Consider the following 19,651-nt stretch of genomic DNA (forward strand, 5'->3'; position numbering starts at 1 on the left):
GAATGCTGAGCTTGAGTGGGAGCTTCTTGTCATTTCAAGCATTTCCATGAGTCTGTCCTCTGTTCTCTTGTATCCAAGTGGTTTCTAATAGGAAAGCAGAACAAAAATTGAAAGTATGGTGATTGATTATTTTTACCAATGTTATTTCAATCCACTTTGTTTAATACGAAATTACCTTTATGCTAGTAAGATTTCATATGTGAGGAAATAATGAAAATATTGGGGTTAGGGGATGAGAATATGCAAATCAAACATTTTTGAGCACCAAGACCCGTTTTTTGTTTTTGTTTTTGTTTTTTTTTTTAACTTAAATAATATTAAGTGCCAGAGGACCACCGCTGCCATTCAGCCTCAACAACCTCCAGGTCCAGCCTCCAGGTGGCCCATTTCACCAGGGTGTGTGGGACCACACTGTCCTGGGATGAGAGAACAGTACCCACGGATGTTGACATCTCACAGAGTAGATATTGCCAGTGACAGTAGGGAGCTATTGGCACATGAGGAAGGGAAGAGCTCTCAGGATGGCAAGAGGGGGCCGCTTCGAGACTCATTGGGTATGGCACGAGGCTGCTGGGTGTGGTGTTGGCCTGGGCCCACTGAGTGGGGCAGATCCGTGGTCTGTGTTTCTGTACCCTCCTCTGTAGCCTGTGTTGGCAGCAGATCAGGGAATTGCGATCAGAAGTGCTCCCAGTAACACAGGCACCAGCCCCCAGAGTGTGTGCCTATCCGTTTCCCCACCTGGCCTGACTTAGTGCCTGTCTTGCCTCAGGGCTGAGACCCTACAATCTCTGATGAGGGTGTCTGTGGTCCAGATCCAACCTGCATGGCCAACATGCTCAGACCTTCAGCTGGGTCCTAGGCTGCTGCAACCAAACTCTGTTAACTGGGTGGCCGACAACAGAGGAAGTGTCTTCCGTTGAGCTCCAGAGGCTCAACACAGTAGGTGTTGGGCTGTCCCAGTGCCATAACCCCTCCCAGGTTTCAAGGGGACTGTCTCCCCAACTCTCCCAGCCCTTGCCCACTCTCCTATTGCTGCCCACGATCTGTGGTTCCCATATGGGCATCCCGCCCTGGCTCCAACCTCACATATCCGGTATCCCCCAGTCTCCCTGGTATCTGGGTCCAGACTCTCCTCTTCCTACAAGAATATCAGATATTGGATTTGGTCCCAGTTGATGCTGTGTTCCATCATGTGAGCTCTTAGCTTCATCACTGTGCAAAGACTCTTTTCCCACACAAGTTCGCACGGCTTTTGGCTGGCTAAGAATTTTCAGGCGACACTTTTCTAATGAGTACACTTTCCTTCCTTCCGATCTCCCACCAGTGAGCATTCCTCGCACCCTTGTCCTAGTTCCTTTATAGCAGTTTCCCTCCTTATGGCTGAGAGGACCTAGTGACCCCTGAATTCACACGTTCTCCTTAATCACCAACACACTGCAGAATTCTCCAGGGGGGCCATATATGCTCCTGGAAGTTGGTGTTGGAAATAGTTCTCCATCCATTAATCACTCCCTCACTCACTAATGTCCTTGTGTCCTTGAGAAAGGCTCTCCCTTTCCTGGTTTTCCTGAATAGAAATCCTCTTGCCTCTTGGGTGAATAGGGTTATGGGTTGTGCAGAGGGTGTTGGTCCACTGAGCATCTTAGAGACTGTCCTTTATGGAGCCTAATGATCCTCACTGGGGAATGAGGCCAGGGTCCTAACTGTGGTTAGTTAGAGAGGGAAAGAAGGACAAGGGAAACTCAGATGTCCCTTCATGGCCCCTGGAGTTAGAGGACTTACCCCTTTGCACCTGGGATCAGGAGACCTCATTTCCTGGAGGACACGCACACTCAGACGTTAATCTTGAGTGTGGGTTCCTTTCTGGGGTCCAGGGCTGTTGTTAGCCACCAGGAATGACAGTGCTCTCCATGCTGAGTGGAGCCATTTTTGCCAGGAAAGAGAGCCCATGGTCACGCCTTGTGCAAAGCATCCCACGCCAGGGGCTCCCATGCCTACATTCCTGTCCTGAAAGGAAGCCACTCAGAGGCAAGGTGGGTCCAACCACCTCCCATGTGTTCACTCATCACTGTGTTCCAGCAGTCACCCCAGTGAACAGTCCTGATGGGATTGGATGTGGCTCAGAATGTCACCCTCATGAGCTCTACCCTGCCACAGCTGCAGTTCTGCAGTGGGAGAAACTCAAAACCTCAAAACACATGCACATGAAAGAAAAGAGCAAGAGCCAGAGCCCAAACAGGCCAGGTGTGGCAAAGACAGCTGGAGTGCCTAGGTTGGGACTCAGAATTATGTCAGTGGGGTGGCATTGCTGCTGGCACCAGCATGATAACCGAGAGCCAGCCCTGCTCATTTTGGGGAGCAGTGTGTTGGGGAAGGCAGCAGAAATTGAGAGGCAGGATTGAGTTTGGCCCTAGGAGGAGGTTGGGTAAGAGGCCAGTGTGGGTTGGAGAGCCTGGGCAGATAGACAGAGGCCAGGACACACCCCAACGCCTGGAGACTGCACTTGATGTCCAGGGTTGTGAAACACCACTTCCCCTCTTACTCACAACTGAGAGCAAGGGGCATTGATGAGTTCAGTTTGTGTGCGGCTGCATCCAAGGTGGCTCGGCTAGGAACCTCTGTTTCCTTGACTCAGGAGGCTGGGAGTCCAGGCTCCACTGAGGCTCGGCTGGGAGGATCGGAGTCTGAGTTTATGCCTGTGTTCCCTGTAGGATCCATGTTGGCTGAGCCTCAGTGTTTTTGTAATGAGAGGATGGGTGACCGTCATGTCTTTATCACAGGACACACTTGCTAAATGGATTTGTTTGCTCTGAGGAGGAAAGAGAGAGGGGGGAGTGGTGCTGGAGACAGGGATGCAGACAGGGGTCATGGACTTAGCATAACTCAGTCTTGGAGGTGATATCCCATCACCTGTACCCACTTCAATTCCCATGAATCCAGAGGCTGAGCCCCCTTGAGGTGAGGGGTGAACCGGTTCTGGGCAGCAGGATGCTGTGGTACCTCGGAGTCTCTGTGAGACCCCAACACTAGACACACTTGGCCCTTTTGAAATCTTAGGAGAAGCCTTGGGAAGTTGTATGGCAGAGGGGAGCAGCCTCTGCATCTCAGTCCCCTCCAACTTGCCATGGTGTAGAGAGGGAACTGCAGCCACGATGGGACAGACATTGGCCATGTCCCTGTGTGGGACACAGGCCTGATTGAGTTAGGATGCATTCTTTGTCTCTCCCTTTCTTGTGATTATCCCATCTCTACATTTGTGCTTTAGCCACCTGTGAGTCCCATCTCTGGTTTCAGAGAGAACAGAGGGTGTTATGGGCCAATAGACACAATAAACCCTAGAGATTAGATGCTACCCTACTTTCCAGAAAAGACTGGGCACACCATGAGTTGCACAATGATGGGACCAGGGTCCAAAAGCTGCTGAGAGGGAAGGACTGGTTGTGAATGCATTTTTGAAGGCTCCAAGCTGGAACTCTAGTGGCACCAAGCAGGGCAGATGCTGGTGGGGATGTTTGGGTAGTTGTTGGTGAACACCTGCGCACCTGAGATGGGTAGGCATGGAGGAGAAATCGGCAGCCCATAGGGCTGTTGAAAGTGGTCTTATGTGAAAAGAGGCTCAGGTATGGGCACAGGAAATGACATCATTGCCTTGACAATGGATCAAACAGAACATGGAACCCTGGTATCCAGGCACCCACTTCACTGACCAAGCCATCCGAGCTCACTTGGTTGGAGCCACTGGAGGGAGAAGGATGTTCTCCTGTGGTTGCAGACAATGCCGAGCCTCAGGCTCCCAGGAATCTCAGGGGGGCCAACTAGCCCTTTTGTGGATACACTGGGTGAGGCTTCATCTTAGACGCCAGAGCCTCTGGCGATTGTCGCAGAGGAGCTCAAGAGTAACAGTGAGTAGCACAGGGCAGGTGAGCCCAGCAGGCCCTCTAGTCTGATCCCTGATGAATGGCCCAGGACTCCTATTCTGACTCTGTGTGTGTGTGTGTGTGTGTGTGTGTGTGTGTGTGTGTGTGTGTGTTTGTACTGATGGGAACTGTCCCATTGTGCTTTGACTCTAGTGTATTGGCACAAGTCATTTTTCTGTTTGTCACCATTTCCATTTTGAACCCACCATTCTTGGTCCCAACCCAGGGTGAAAATGATCAGAACACGGAGGAGCCCTTCAGGGTTCAGAGCCTTGAACCTTACAGGCAGGACCAGCTTAGGAATGAGCTCCTGCCTGTCATTTGTGGGAGGAACCTACATTTCAGCAGCAACATGGGGTTAATCTCCTGGGATTTCATCCCCACCCAGCAGGTGCTGGATCTCTTGTTCCCAAAACAGCCACCTTCTTCAGTCTTTACTCCTGGTGCCACTCCACATCCTCCAAGGGGACAAGAACCTCAGGTTCTGGATGGATGTTGTAGAATGCCCACAGAGCCAACTGCCAGGCTGGGTGGGGTGCAGTTGCTGGGCTTTGCTGATGTTGTCATCCCCCACAGTTCTTGGAACCTTCTGTGGCAGTGGCATCCAGGACCCCAGCAGCTGTGAGTAGCAGCTCCTCACTGCTTCACTCCAGCGAGCAGGTGGAAGACAGCCGCGTTGTTCACGTCCTCCTAGAGGGACAGAGCCTGAGGGAGACAAAGCGCATCCCAGTAAGCCCGACAGCAGGGCTGCCTCCTGGGTGTCCACACAGTGGAAGGCAGGAGACACAGCCAACCCCAGGGCTATGGTGGGAAATAAAGAAGAGAGAGGTCCGTCTTAAGGGCTTGACCTGAGGAGGGAGAGCATCAGCATGCCCAGCTTCAGTGGTGAGTGGGCCTGTGTATTGTGGGTTTTGCAGGCCAGAAGTGCAGACGGAAGTGCTGTGGACAGATGAAGGCAGAGATATGTCCAGGGTGCAGGCTGCAGTGCCTAGAACTTGGTATTCTCAATGAGTGAAGTTGGAGCAGAGGAGGTGGCAGTGACTTGTCACATGTGTAGGAGGGGATGTGTTCCTGGTGGCAGGGAAGAGAACCTCCTTAGCATGACTAGGTGTAGGAATTTGGGGTCGGGATCACCTGGGGGGTCATGCCAAAGCTTCGGAATGTTAGGCTTTGCATGTATGTAAATACGGAGCTAAAGGGGTTCTTGGCAGAATTTCTATGGATGTGCAGTAGACACGCTAATGCTGCAGGTGTCCAGCTGCAGAGGAGACATGTTCAGTGACTGCCAGTGCTGAGTCAAGTACATCATGACAACCAGACCCGCACCGAGCTTCCAGAGGCCAGGGCCTCTCAAAGCTATCATGAAGCACTCAAGTGCACACTCTTGTATCTGAGTCTGTTTTGTGTCGTGGCAGTCAGGACCCAAATTTTCAGTGCATCTGCCTCTTGCACCCACAAAGGCAGCCTGCATCCCAGATCACACTTGGTGCGCAGATCCCTGGCCCATTGCTCTCATCTCAGTGAGATGAGAGTGTGTCTGTGCATAGGCAGTTTGGTCCTTTGACATGAGTGGAATGTGGCTCCCCAGGGGGAGGGGAGATGGCAGGTACAGGCAGATATTTGTACCAGGATTGTTCTAGTAGCACATTGCAAGAACCCAGGTGGTATATGGAGGACACACTCAGGTAGCAGGATAACAAGATTGTGCCCTTGTATATGTAGCTGAGATTTCTCCTGAATGTTTGACCACAGTCTTCTGGGTAGCTCTTCTAAAAGCCATTCTCTGATGACATTTGTCCCACCCTGATCCAGGTGACCTTTCAGGAGACGGTGACAAGCCTCATCCGCAGGGCCTTGGACCAAAATTTGTTGCAGCATGAGGATGTGGACAACTTTGAGCTGCTGTATATGATGTCTGAGGATGAGAGTAAGTAGGACAATCAGACAGTGGGGAGACATGATCCACAGTGGGCTCAGGATAACTGACAGCCAAGAGAAAGTGGGCCTTGGCCCCAAAATACCAAAGTGTGATGGGCCTGGCGGAGACTCTCAGGGGTTGTGGGTGTTTTGTGGTATAATCCTTGAGTGCCACCTAACAATTCTCTCCACTTCGCTCTGCAGAAATCAAGGTCTCTGACCACTCACTCGTGTGTCTGTCCATGAATCTGGGAATACAATATTTCATCGTGAGGAAACGCCCCCAGGTCAAGGGAAAGGAGGTAAACACCTACCTTATTCAAGCTGTGCATGTGCTGCCATTCCACTCCGACCTGAGGAAATAAGAAGCCTCAGCACCTGGACATATTTGCTGGAAGCCCATAGAGCCAACTGACAGTCTGGGGTGGCTTTCTGTTTCTGGGTTTGCTGATGTTCCATCCCCCACAGTTCTCAGAATCAACCTGCAAGTCCTCCAGGCCGCTTTCCCACAAGCAGGTGGGAGACACCTGCTTAATTCGTGTCCACTTAGAAACACAAAGTCCAGAGATGGCCAAGAGTGTTCTGGTAAGCCTGGGAGCAGGGGTGTCCCGTGGTGCTTACACCTGGGTGGGGAGCAGACACTGGTCCAATACCATGGACTACTCATGCCCTCTTGAATTTGGAGCTTCTGGATGATCAGGAGGATAGATGGGAATCAAGAAGGGAGAGGTCAGTGTGAAGGGCTGGAGCTGAGATGAGCGAGTGCAGCAGCTTGTCCACTGCCATGTCTGAGGGAGTCTGTGTGTCAGGTGGCAGCATGCAGTCCAGAAGGGCAGGGACAGGTATGGGTGACAGATGAGAATAGGACAGGAACTAGGTTGCAGGTTCCCTTGTATGGGATGCTGACGTCTATGGAGGAGGACAGCAGTGTGAGGTTCTCCATGTTCCTTGAACAAGGAGCTGAGAGAGTCTCTCTGCAGAGTCGATATGGATGTGGAGCAAGCACACTAAATGTCCAGGTAACCCAATGACCACCCTTGCCGGATGAGGTGGCCTCCTACATCCCAGCCAGCACTGAGCCTCTGGAGGCCAGGAGCTCTCGTGGCTATCTTTCAGCTCTCCTGTGTGTGGTCATGTTCCTGGGTCTGTTTTTGGCCCTGGCAATCCAGACCAAAGCCTCTAGGTTTTGTGCCTAGGCCATTCCCAATGCCGCCTGCATCCTCGGGCAGACCTGGGATCTTGGAGGCTATTGTCCCATTCCTCCCAACTTGTGGGATGAGATTGCATCTGTATGCAGGTAGTGGGGTCCTTTCACTCCGAGAGGAGTGCAGCTCCACAAAGAGCAATGGCAGGCCCAGGAAGTCCTATGTACAAGGATTGGGCTAGTAGCCTGTGGGAAGAGCCCACACGATGAGCAGGAGGTCAGCCTCGGGTAGTAGGGTCATGGATGTTGCCCTTGTATTTAGAGTGGAGGTGCCTCCAGAATGCCCCTGCCCACTGTCCTTGAGTAGTCACTTCAAGGCCCATTTCCTGAAGGCCTGTCTCCCATGCTGCTCCAGGTTACCTGCCACGATAGGGCTCCTGTCGTCATCCGCAGCGCCCTCGACCTACACTTCCTTACTGAGGAGAATCCAGAGGATTATGAGCTGGGCCAAATCATCTCTCGCCGTCAGAGTAAGTGAGACAATCAGATAGCAGAGAGCAAGGGTCAGGATGTGGACTCAGGTCAACTCTTAGCAATAAAGAGTAGTCTCTGACCCCCAAGAACACTCCAACAGGTGTGTTGGGTTCGTGCACAAAGCCAACTGCACTTCTGCTGGTGGAAGGTCTTGAGGTCCAATGGTATACCCCGGTGGATATTGCGGCTCCCCACCAGGTGCCCTCCCCTGGACATGAACAGGCATCCAAAGCTGACATCTTTGAGGAGTGAGGAGGAAAGCCTCTCTCCAGGAGCAGTATGTTTTCATGGTCTGGGATAGGAGTGGTTTCAAAGGAACATGGGAATGCATGGGCTAAAGAGGGAACTGGCATTTTGTGGACTGAAGCAGTACTATTGAAAGCCTTCTGTGTGACCAAAAAACCACTGCCTGGGCAGAGCATTGCCAGGATTCTAGCAAGCAGTAACAGGATGAAATTGGGAAGAAAACACAGCCTGGGAGACAGCCTGAATCATCTGTTTTTGCATAAATTCCATGGTCTTACGCACCTGAGTCCACTAGGCAAGGAGTGATCACAATAGCCAGGTTGTGATCCCTAACTAAAGTCAGATGAGGGCTTCCTGAGCACGTAGCCACAGAGCTCATCTGATAATAATGCCAGCGCTTTTTCGTTGGTTGGTTGGTTGGTTTTTGTGAGCCAAACACCACAGCAGCCATTATCCCAGCCTATGTACCCTGAAGACCACCATCCCTATGAGTTCTAGGATCACTTGTCTCCTATCTTAACCTACTGTTAGGTTAGTAGAGTCTATGGAAGAGGAAGTCTGTCTGGGGCCTTGGTAGCCTAAGAAATTCATAGCAGAGATCTCCACATCCAACCCAGAAGGGATGGAGAACAGGCTCTAGGTTAGAGGAGGGCGACAGGATACACATGTTCAGAGGAAGGAGAAGCGGCTGTTGTATTCCCCCACTCGGGGTCATGGCACCACTGGGCCATACACCATGTTGGAGGGAAGCAGTCCCTTTGCTGGTCTTTGGAACCATTGTTCTCAGTAGGGCAGTATTTGGAATGTGGCCTCCATTCTCAGAAGCCTGGTTCACATGGAGGCGGGCTCCACCAACGCAGAGGCATGGCTCTAATGTGGTATCCGCGCTGGTCAGCCTGTCCTCACTGTGGCCATACTTGAGGAAAATAACTCAGAGGAGGAATCCTAGGCCTTTTTTCTCTGGGTTTCATAGCTTTCTCTTTGGTTGTGCACTGAGGCTGTCCATAAAGCTCTAGTGTGTGGCAGTGGAGAGCTCCTCAGCCCTTGCCACAAAGGCATAGACTGGGAGAGAGAGAACGAGGCTGGCAGAGAGGGAGAGAGAGAAAGATGGAGAGGGAGGACCTCTCCTTGGAGAATGAGGATTCAGTGGAGCCAACAGGAACAAGGTACTGTTGCCCAGGGCACAACCCTGTTTAGGTCTTACTCCAACCATGCTCAACCTTTCTTCCAGTCCCTCCCACCCCCCAGTAGTGTATTCATCTTGAATGAGAATTTCATGTTGACATCAGAGCACTCACCATCCAGTGCTTCCCTCCAAACCCACCTATGAAGATGGCTCATGTGGGGACTGAATCTTCGGCACAGGAGCCTTTTGTGGGAGATTTCAGATGCAAACCCTAGTGGTGTTCTTTGGCAGATGCAAGAGGACCTGAGATATTCTGGAGTCCAAAGCCTTCGGTAGGAACAGACATTAGGTCTGTTGAAGTGCTCTGCCTAGTTCTTCCTCAGGGAGGACTGTGGAGGCTGTCTTTGTTGGTATTGGTGCTGAATTGGAGAGCTCTCAGGTGTGTGGCTCTGGCCTTTTCTGGCACAGGCTCTCAGATGTTGGCGTGTCCTAGGGAGCACCTCCTGAGTGCCACCTTCTTTTTGTACACCCCTCTCTCCCCAGAGCTGAGGATTCCAGCAGAGGCCAACGTATTTTATGCCAAGAATCCTCACAAAAAATCCAACTTTGTGCTGAGGAAAAGGAGCCTCTCCCAAAAGAATGATGGGTGGATCGAGCCTCAACCTCCTTCTCGTCCTGCAAAGAAGGCTCCTGCCCTCCTGAGGATGCTTGCAAAACCATTCTGTTGCTGTGTGCCTGGGCAGGGCTGAGGCAGCCCAGGAATATTTACATTGATTACTATTTTCTTCAAAGTTTGAATCTATAGTTTGCCATTGTCCTTGACCTTGTTTAGTAACACAGTTGTTACTCTATCCTGTATTTGTTGTTTCCATTAATATATTATTATTATTTTAAAATATATATGTTTTTGTTACCTGATCTACTGTGATGATTTGAGTATACTAAATGTAGCAGTGATTCCTAAAGGACACATCCAAACCAACAGGAAGGAATGTTTCATTCTATCAGCAAGAACTTTGGTTTTTAGGAGTTTGGCAGATGGCATTATCTGAGTCAGTTTTCCAATGGGGGCAATGAAGTATCAGCTATGATGGTACAAACACAAACAAAGACACACAAACACACACAAGAGCACACACACTCACTGAGAGATAGATAGACAGATGGAGTTGGTCTCTGCTGAAATACTTTGGAGACATGGTTCTGATTTCTCCCCTTTTGGAGTATTTTCAATTGCACAAGGTGTCTTGCAAATGAACCCATGTCTGAGGAAGACATGCATGTGTACTTCACATGCCACTTTTCACATAGCAGGAAGGTCATGTAATATTTTTCATGCAGCTGTCTTTTGACTGTGAACCATCCCATGAGGTCAGCTGTGGAATTTTCAACTTGTAGCATCACAATGGGGATCCACTCTTTGGATTTGGGGATATTTCCGATTTTCTTGATTCAGATTGGAATGATATATATATATTAGTTTTTGATGAAAATTCTGCATTTGATGGTAATGAATGTCGTGCATCTAGGAATCTGTAGAGTGCAGACAATGAATGGATGCCTACTGTTGTCTGGACTGGTCTGAAAAGTCCTGTAGCATCTGAGCATGTGTGAGGGCTGTACAGGTCTTGCCAAAAGTCCAGGTCAGATGATCCTGCACAAAGCTGAACTCCTAGTGGTCTCCACAACAGTGTAAGGGCCAAGGAGAAACACACTTCCACACAGAAGTTGGGAAGCTACCTTATGGAGGTGATCATAGATACGGGATTATTAATATATCCAGGTTGGCATCTATTATTTTTTTAGCTTTTGACTTTCGCAGCTGTGGGCATCTTGACAACCATCAACTCCCTGTAAGCACAGACAACTCTATAAGAACCTGAGGATAAATTTCCCTGTGCATGTCCCCTTGTGAAACTGCTTAAGCACCGCCTGGTTTACACACAGGTGGAATTTCTAGGTCAAAGTGTGCATGTTTACTTCTTTGACTAAGCACTGCCAGGTGGCTCTTCTGCATAGCTCTACCTGTGGCCAGGATTGTATTATCTAGCTTTCTAACTTTTGCATGTTGAGTAGATACATAGGGGGAGCACACTGTGTTTGTTGGTATTTTTCTTGGTATCTATTCTGATGCTTTTCACTGGGGGATTTTTTCCTGTGAAAATGGGCTTCCTCTACTTGACCTTATTTTCTTCTTTTTAAAATTTTTTCAATGTGACTTTTTAATTTTAGTTTTATTAAAGACATTGCCCCTTGCTTGCATAGTCTATATCTAAAGCACTAGTCCTTGCTCCAAGGCCCAGCTTGCTCTCAGCTGCCCCAGGAGGGGAACAGTCTTTGGCGGTAGACAAGAGACGCCCCTGCAGGGGGCACAAGTGCTTTGGCCCTCTGGTGTCTTGCCAGCAGTGCTTCCCATGCTCACAGAGGGTTTCAGACACTGAGTCAATGGTCCAGGTGGTCTTTTGTTCAGTCTGATCTCAAATTGAGCTCCTCTGAGAGGTCATATTGAAGTCCTTGTGTGTTCCTGACCCATCATTTTAAACAATATTCCAAGTTCACTTTTTGTGTGTACGTGGGTTCTGGGGATTGAACCCAGGGCCTTGAGCCTGTGAGGCAAGTGACCTACCTGAGCTAAACCCTCAGAGACCCCTGTAAAAGTATTTCCCCATTGCCTCGGGGTCTAAGTTGCCAAGGCTGACCTCAAACGTTCCTCTTGCCTCAGCCTCCCTGGTGGCTGGCATGACAGGCATGCACCTGGGACTGTCACACTCGAGCCTGTGATGGGAACTCATGTGCATCTGTCCAGGGCTGAGCATTGTTAGGCAGAGCTGTGCTCCAGGCTCCCTGCAGGGCTGTGGAGGCTTCTGCTGCCCAGCAGCCCTGGTGCCATGGCCAGGGCTCCTCCCAGCCGAGGGCAGGCAGCTGCCCATTGCTGTAGGCTGACCTTATTTTCTTCTTATGGCACTCATCCGTTCTCTGGAGTATGTTGTATGGTTTGTCCATTAGGAGTCTAACAGGTCCTCTAGAACCTTCAAACAATTAGTAAAATTCCTGAACAGTAAGTGAGCACGCGCAGAAATTGGGCTAATATTTTGGGAAGAACAATGTTGGATGATATATTCAGGGCTTGAATATATCATCCAACATGAAGTTATATTTTATTACTTACAAAATAATAAAATAATGAAGCAATACCATGGGCTGAGCTAAAATAGATCCTTAGGATCTTAGGCATTCTGTAATAAATCTGTGTCACTTGAAGTATAGAGTTGATCGACTCTGAGTAATGAAACAGAAGTAAAGGTATCAAAGCCAATGATCATCTGTTTCCAATTTTCTGTGATTTGGTTCAAGTGGTAAAGTGGTGATATTTATTAATAATGGATCGAATAGGTTCATAATTGTTTTAGAGTACAATTAGATGCCTTCAAACTTTAGGCTACATGGGCACATTTGAGAACGGTTCCAGCTATTCTCTCATCCTTTGGGTCATTCCCCTCCTATGTCCTGTGAGACATTTTCTATGTGAGGCTTTAAGAAGAAGAAGAGAATATTCTGTAAAGAAAACCTTGTGATCTGTGCAGTATGAAGTTGAATGGATTCATTCAGAAATCAGAAATTCTATTGAAAGATATTTATTTGCATGAGCCAAATAAAACCTATTTTTAGGCATCCTGGTGAAGACAAGGATTTATCTTTATGTCTCATTTTCTATGTTTTGTTGTTGTTGTTGTTGTTAGAATGAAATTCATATGTTGCCAGACCATTCTATCAGATGTGTAACTAGATGCCATTTAAATTACCCACTTTTACATGGTAGACAGTTTTTAATGAACACTGCCTGTCTGCACCTTTTTTAAAAACAGGACTGGGATCAGAAGCCCAATACCAATGGTTAGCTGGAGCATATTTTTCATTTGGCCTATCTGTCAGTATTCCCTGAGGTCATCTGTGCAATCAGCTTCGTTACTCCTGCTCCCTCACTGGATTTCATAGAAACCATATGCTATGTATGAATCAGGGACACCAATCCCACAACATAGCATTCTTGGAATATCCAAAGTCCCACTTTTCACTTCGCCATGCCTGAGATCAGCAGTAATATTTATCAGCAAATGTGAGATTTTCAAAGATCCAATTCTATGTGCTCCTTTCTCATAGAGCCTTAGGCAGGGATATAGCATACATAAATATTAAGTAAAGTCCATAGTTTTTAAAATGTCATCCATTGCATAGTTGACACATGTCTGAGATACTTTTTATTTTGGAGGAGGTATTATTTAATAGGGAATTCCAACAGCTACCTAATAGTGAAATGAGAAGTCTTGCATCCATTTTATTTTGTTTCTGATGATTTTTATGAGTAAGGGTAAGATACTTCCTTGTTCTGATGCAGATGTTGCCCACTTTTGTGAATGGATGCGGGGTGTTACCTACTACTTGCATATCTGCATATTGGGCTTGACACTGCTATCGTACTTGGTAGTTGGCAAAAAGTCAATACTGAAGTTAAGCTCTTGTGTTCTAGCAGCAGAGCTGAAGATCCTTGATGTGCCACCTTCTGCAATCCATGCTGCTCTCTTCATGTTCCTTATTGACTTCCTGGTGATGAGCATCATGGTCTCCTGGTCTTGAGAATGGCCAAGCATTGCTCTGTGAATGTGGAAGATGGGCATGTGGAAGGCTCCAGGAAGGAGGGATCATTGAACATGTACTCGAATCCATGTGCCTGTTGAATGACCTGTTTTTTTTTATTTTTGGGTTTTAAGGGAGACACTGCCCTAAAACACTTCTGTGCAGCTGGGGATGCAGGCTTCTGCTTCACCTTGCAGGAAGCATTAACGAATCCTTTCCAGAAGACATGAGAAGAGAGAAGTGAGCCTCTGGTATCATGCAGGTTCCTTGCATTGCCCATGGGCTAGAAGAGAGAAGAGTTGCTTCATGAGATTTGATCCCCTTTTTCCTGAAAAGTTCCACACAGAGGTGAGTCCCCAGCATGTTTAGAAATCATTTCAGACACCTTTCTGGACGGAATTGAATCAGAGCCCCTGATGATGTGGAAGAGCTAAAGATGGGTTTGCTATGAATTTTCTATTTCATTCATCAGGGCCTGAGTCAAGTCAGTCATTGTGCTGTCAACACATGAGCTGCTGGTCAAATGTGAGGAAGTGGTCTTGCTTTATGAAAACACCACCCTGATTCAGTGAGCCAGAGGCAGCCTGCAGTCCCTGTTTTCCTGTAAAGGCAGATTGCTGTGGATGGCCTCTGGCCTCGTCATGCAGCCCTGCTCAGAGTAGGGGATTGAGGGACCAGGCAGATCCCTAGTTCCTTTTGACCTTTATTGCCATTGGGCCACCCCAGGGTCCTTGGACTCTACCTGGTCTTCTGGCCTGGGTCAGGGGATGTGAGGTTTGGAATCCCCCTCTGTGGCAGGATCCCAGCCCCCCAGCCACTTGAGGTCAGCACATCCTTCCCTAATTGTGTTAGAGTTGGAGACTTCTCCCACCCATCCTCATCCATGCTCATCCCACATTTTGTAGCTTGGCACCTGAGGACCTTTATTCATTGACTTAGTTGTTAGTGATGATGGTTACTAAGACTAAGTGACTCTTTCAAGTCACATCACTTGCATGGTAGGGCTAGAGCATGGATCTTCCTAATTGATTTCATGGGACTCTCTCATGGAAACTGTGACTGCTTCCTAAACACACACTCTACATTTGGAGTGTCAAAATTCTTGCCACTGCCTCCTTGGCAAGTGTATCTTGTCTTCTACGTGGGAATTTCACAAATATTTTCCTTTGGTTTGTGGAGGTCATGCAGAAGGGATTTCATTTGAAATAGCCCAAACAAGAAATACCAGTTGTCTTTTTCGCACATGGATGTGTGTAGTGAACACCCCTTTCTGTGTGCTTGCATGAGTTACTCCTTTGAATTTGTTGAAGAATGGTTGGCTGGGGAGCAAGTTAACGAGAGATGGATATCAATGGTTGTCAAGTATTCTGACGTGAAGAATGTATTGAGGATGTGAAGGCTTTTCTAGCCAGTTCCTATGGCTCAGTCAGGGATCAGTCAGAGGATTCTGTCTGGTAGACTCTTTGGCACAGATGTCAAAGTGGCCTGGTCTTACCCTGTCCAGGACTGAATGCTGAGCTTGAGTGGGAGCTTCTTGTCATTTCAAGCATTTCCATGAGTCTGTCCTCTGTTCTCTTGTATCCAAGTGGTTTCTAATAGGAAAGCAGAACAAAAATTGAAAGTATGGTGATTGATTATTTTTACCAATGTTATTTCAATCCACTTTGTTTAATACGAAATTACCTTTATGCTAGTAAGATTTCATATGTGAGGAAATAATGAAAATATTGGGGTTAGGGGATGAGAATATGCAAATCAAACATTTTTGAGCACCAAGACCCGTTTTTTGTTTTTGTTTTTGTTTTTTTTTTTTTTAACTTAAATAATATTAAGTGCCAGAGGACCACCGCTGCCATTCAGCCTCAACAACCTCCAGGTCCAGCCTCCAGGTGGCCCATTTCACCAGGGTGTGTGGGACCACACTGTCCTGGGATGAGAGAACAGTACCCACGGATGTTGACATCTCACAGAGTAGATATTGCCAGTGACAGTAGGGAGCTATTGGCACATGAGGAAGGGAAGAGCTCTCAGGATGGGAAGAGGGGGCCGCTTCGAGACTCATTGGGTATGGCACGAGGCTGCTGGGTGTGGTGTTGGCCTGGGCCCACTGAGTGGGGCAGATCCGTGGTCTGTGTTTCTGTACCCTCCTCTGTAGCCTGTGTTGGCAGCAGATCAGGGAATTGCGATCAGAAGTGCTCCCAGTAACACAGGCACCAGCCCCCAGAGTGTGTGCCTATCCGTTTCCCCACCTGGCCTGACTTAGTGCCTGTCTTGCCTCAGGGCTGAGACCCTACAATCTCTGATGAGGGTGTCTGTGGTCCAGATCCAACCTGCATGGCCAACATGCTCAGACCTTCAGCTGGGTCCTAGGCTGCTGCAACCAAACTCTGTTAACTGGGTGGCCGACAACAGAGGAAGTGTCTTCCGTTGAGCTCCAGAGGCTCAACACAGTAGGTGTTGGGCTGTCCCAGTGCCATAACCCCTCCCAGGTTTCAAGGGGACTGTCTCCCCAACTCTCCCAGCCCTTGCCCACTCTCCTATTGCTGCCCACGATCTGTGGTTCCCATATGGGCATCCCGCCCTGGCTCCAACCTCACATATCCGGTATCCCCCAGTCTCCCTGGTATCTGGGTCCAGACTCTCCTCTTCCTACAAGAATATCAGATATTGGATTTGGTCCCAGTTGATGCTGTGTTCCATCATGTGAGCTCTTAGGTTCATCACTGTGCAAAGACTCTTTTCCCACACAAGTTCGCACGACTTTTGGCTGGCTAAGAATTTTCAGGCGACACTTTTCTAATGAGTACACTTTCCTTCCTTCCGATCTCCCACCAGTGAGCATTCCTCGCACCCTTGTCCTAGTTCCTTTATGGCAGTTTCCCTCCTTATGGCTGAGAGGACCTAGTGACCCCTGAATTCACACGTTCTCCTTAATCACCAACACACTGCAGAATTCTCCAGGGGGCCATATATGCTCCTGGAAGTTGGTGTTGGAAATAGTTCTCCATCCATTAATCACTCCCTCACTCACTAATGTCCTTGTGTCCTTGAGAAAGGCTCTCCCTTTCCTGGTTTTCCTGAATAGAAATCCTCTTGCCTCTTGGGTGAATAGGGTTATGGGTTGTGCAGAGGGTGTTGGTCCACTGAGCATCTTAGAGACTGTCCTTTATGGAGCCTAATGATCCTCACTGGGGAATGAGGCCAGGGTCCTAACTGTGGTTAGTTAGAGAGGGAAAGAAGGACAAGGGAAACTCAGATGTCCCTTCATGGCCCCTGGAGTTAGAGGACTTACCCCTTTGCACCTGGGATCAGGAGACCTCATTTCCTCGAGGACACGCACACTCAGACGTTAATCTTGAGTGTGGGTTCCTTTCTGGGGTCCAGGGCTGTTGTTAGCCACCAGGAATGACAGTGCTCTCCATGCTGAGTGGAGCCATTTTTGCCAGGAAAGAGAGCCCATGGTCACGCCTTGTGCAAAGGATCCCACGCCAGGGGCTCCCATGCCTACATTCCTGTCCTGAAAGGAAGCCACTCAGAGGCAAGGTGGGTCCAACCACCTCCCATGTGTTCACTCATCACTGTGTTCCAGCAGTCACCCCAGTGAACAGTCCTGATGGGATTGGATGTGGCTCAGAATGTCACCCTCATGAGCTCTACCCTGCCACAGCTGCAGTTCTGCAGTGGGAGAAACTCAAAACCTCAAAACACATGCACATGAAAGAAAAGAGCAAGAGCCAGAGCCCAAACAGGCCAGGTGTGGCAAAGACAGCTGGAGTGCCTAGGTTGGGACTCAGAATTATGTCAGTGGGGTGGCATTGCTGCTGGCACCAGCATGATAACCGAGAGCCAGCCCTGCTCATTTTGGGGAGCAGTGTGTTGGGGAAGGCAGCAGAAATTGAGAGGCAGGATTGAGTTTGGCCCTAGGAGGAGGTTGGGTAAGAGGCCAGTGTGGGTTGGAGAGCCTGGGCAGATAGACAGAGGCCAGGACACACCCCAAAGCCTGGAGACTGCACTTGATGTCCAGGGTTGTGAAACACCACTTCCCCTCTTACTCACAACTGAGAGCAAGGGGCATTGATGAGTTCAGTTTGTGTGCGGCTGCATCCAAGGTGGCTCGGCTAGGAACCTCTGTTTCCTTGACTCAGGAGGCTGGGAGTCCAGGCTCCACTGAGGCTCGGCTGGGAGGATCGGAGTCTGAGTTTATGCCTGTGTTCCCTGTAGGATCCATGTTGGCTGAGCCTCAGTGTTTTTGTAATGAGAGGATGGGTGACCGTCATGTCTTTATCACAGGACACACTTGCTAAATGGATTTGTTTGCTCTGAGGAGGAAAGAGAGAGGGGGGAGTGGTGCTGGAGACAGGGATGCAGACAGGGGTCATGGACTTGGCATAACTCAGTCTTGGAGGTGATATCCCATCACCTGTACCCACTTCAATTCCCATGAATCCAGAGGCTGAGCCCCCTTGAGGTGAGGGGTGAACCGGTTCTGGGCAGCAGGATGCTGTGGTACCTCGGAGTCTCTGTGAGACCCCAACACTAGACACACTTGGCCCTTTTGAAATCTTAGGAGAAGCCTTGGGAAGTTGTATGGCAGAGGGGAGCAGCCTCTGCATCTCAGTCCCCTCCAACTTGCCATGGTGTAGAGAGGGAACTGCAGCCACGATGGGACAGACATTGGCCATGTCCCTGTGTGGGACACAGGCCTGATTGAGTTAGGGTGCATTCTTTGTCTCTCCCTTTCTTGTGATTATCCCATCTCTACATTTGTGCTTTAGCCACCTGTGAGTCCCATCTCTGGTTTCAGAGAGAACAGAGGGTGTTATGGGCCAATAGACACAATAAACCCTAGAGATTAGATGCTACCCTACTTTCCAGAAAAGACTGGGCACACCATGAGTTGCACAATGATGGGACCAGGGTCCAAAAGCTGCTGAGAGGGAAGGACTGGTTGTGAATGCATTTTTGAAGGCTCCAAGCTGGAACTCTAGTGGCACCAAGCAGGGCAGATGCTGGTGGGGATGTTTGGGTAGTTGTTGGTGAACACCTGCGCACCTGAGATGGGTAGGCATGGAGGAGAAATCGGCAGCCCATAGGGCTGTTGAAAGTGGTCTTATGTGAAAAGAGGCTCAGGTATGGGCACAGGAAATGACATCATTGCCTTGACAATGGATCAAACAGAACATGGAACCCTGGTATCCAGGCACCCACTTCACTGACCAAGCCATCCGAGCTCACTTGGTTGGAGCCACTGGAGGGAGAAGGATGTTCTCCTGTGGTTGCAGACAATGCCGAGCCTCAGGCTCCCAGGAATCTCAGGGGGGCCAACTAGCCCTTTTGTGGATACACTGGGTGAGGCTTCATCTTAGACGCCAGAGCCTCTGGCGATTGTCGCAGAGGAGCTCAAGAGTAACAGTGAGTAGCACAGGGCAGGTGAGCCCAGCAGGCCCTCTAGTCTGATCCCTGATGAATGGCCCAGGACTCCTATTCTGACTCTGTGTGTGTGTGTGTGTGTGTGTGTGTGTGTGTGTGTGTGTGTGTGTTTGTACTGATGGGAACTGTCCCATTGTGCTTTGACTCTAGTGTATTGGCACAAGTCATTTTTCTGTTTGTCACCATTTCCATTTTGAACCCACCATTCTTGGTCCCAACCCAGGGTGAAAATGATCAGAACACGGAGGAGCCCTTCAGGGTTCAGAGCCTTGAACCTTACAGGCAGGACCAGCTTAGGAATGAGCTCCTGCCTGTCATTTGTGGGAGGAACCTACATTTCAGCAGCAACATGGGGTTAATCTCCTGGGATTTCATCCCCACCCAGCAGGTGCTGGATCTCTTGTTCCCAAAACAGCCACCTTCTTCAGTCTTTACTCCTGGTGCCACTCCACATCCTCCAAGGGGACAAGAACCTCAGGTTCTGGATGGATGTTGTAGAATGCCCACAGAGCCAACTGCCAGGCTGGGTGGGGTGCAGTTGCTGGGCTTTGCTGATGTTGTCATCCCCCACAGTTCTTGGAACCTTCTGTGGCAGTGGCATCCAGGACCCCAGCAGCTGTGAGTAGCAGCTCCTCACTGCTTCACTCCAGCGAGCAGGTGGAAGACAGCCGCGTTGTTCACGTCCTCCTAGAGGGACAGAGC

This window comes from Urocitellus parryii, chromosome Y, assembly GCF_045843805.1.
Source record: "Urocitellus parryii isolate mUroPar1 chromosome Y, mUroPar1.hap1, whole genome shotgun sequence".
NCBI classification, from domain to species: Eukaryota; Metazoa; Chordata; class Mammalia; order Rodentia; family Sciuridae; genus Urocitellus; species Urocitellus parryii.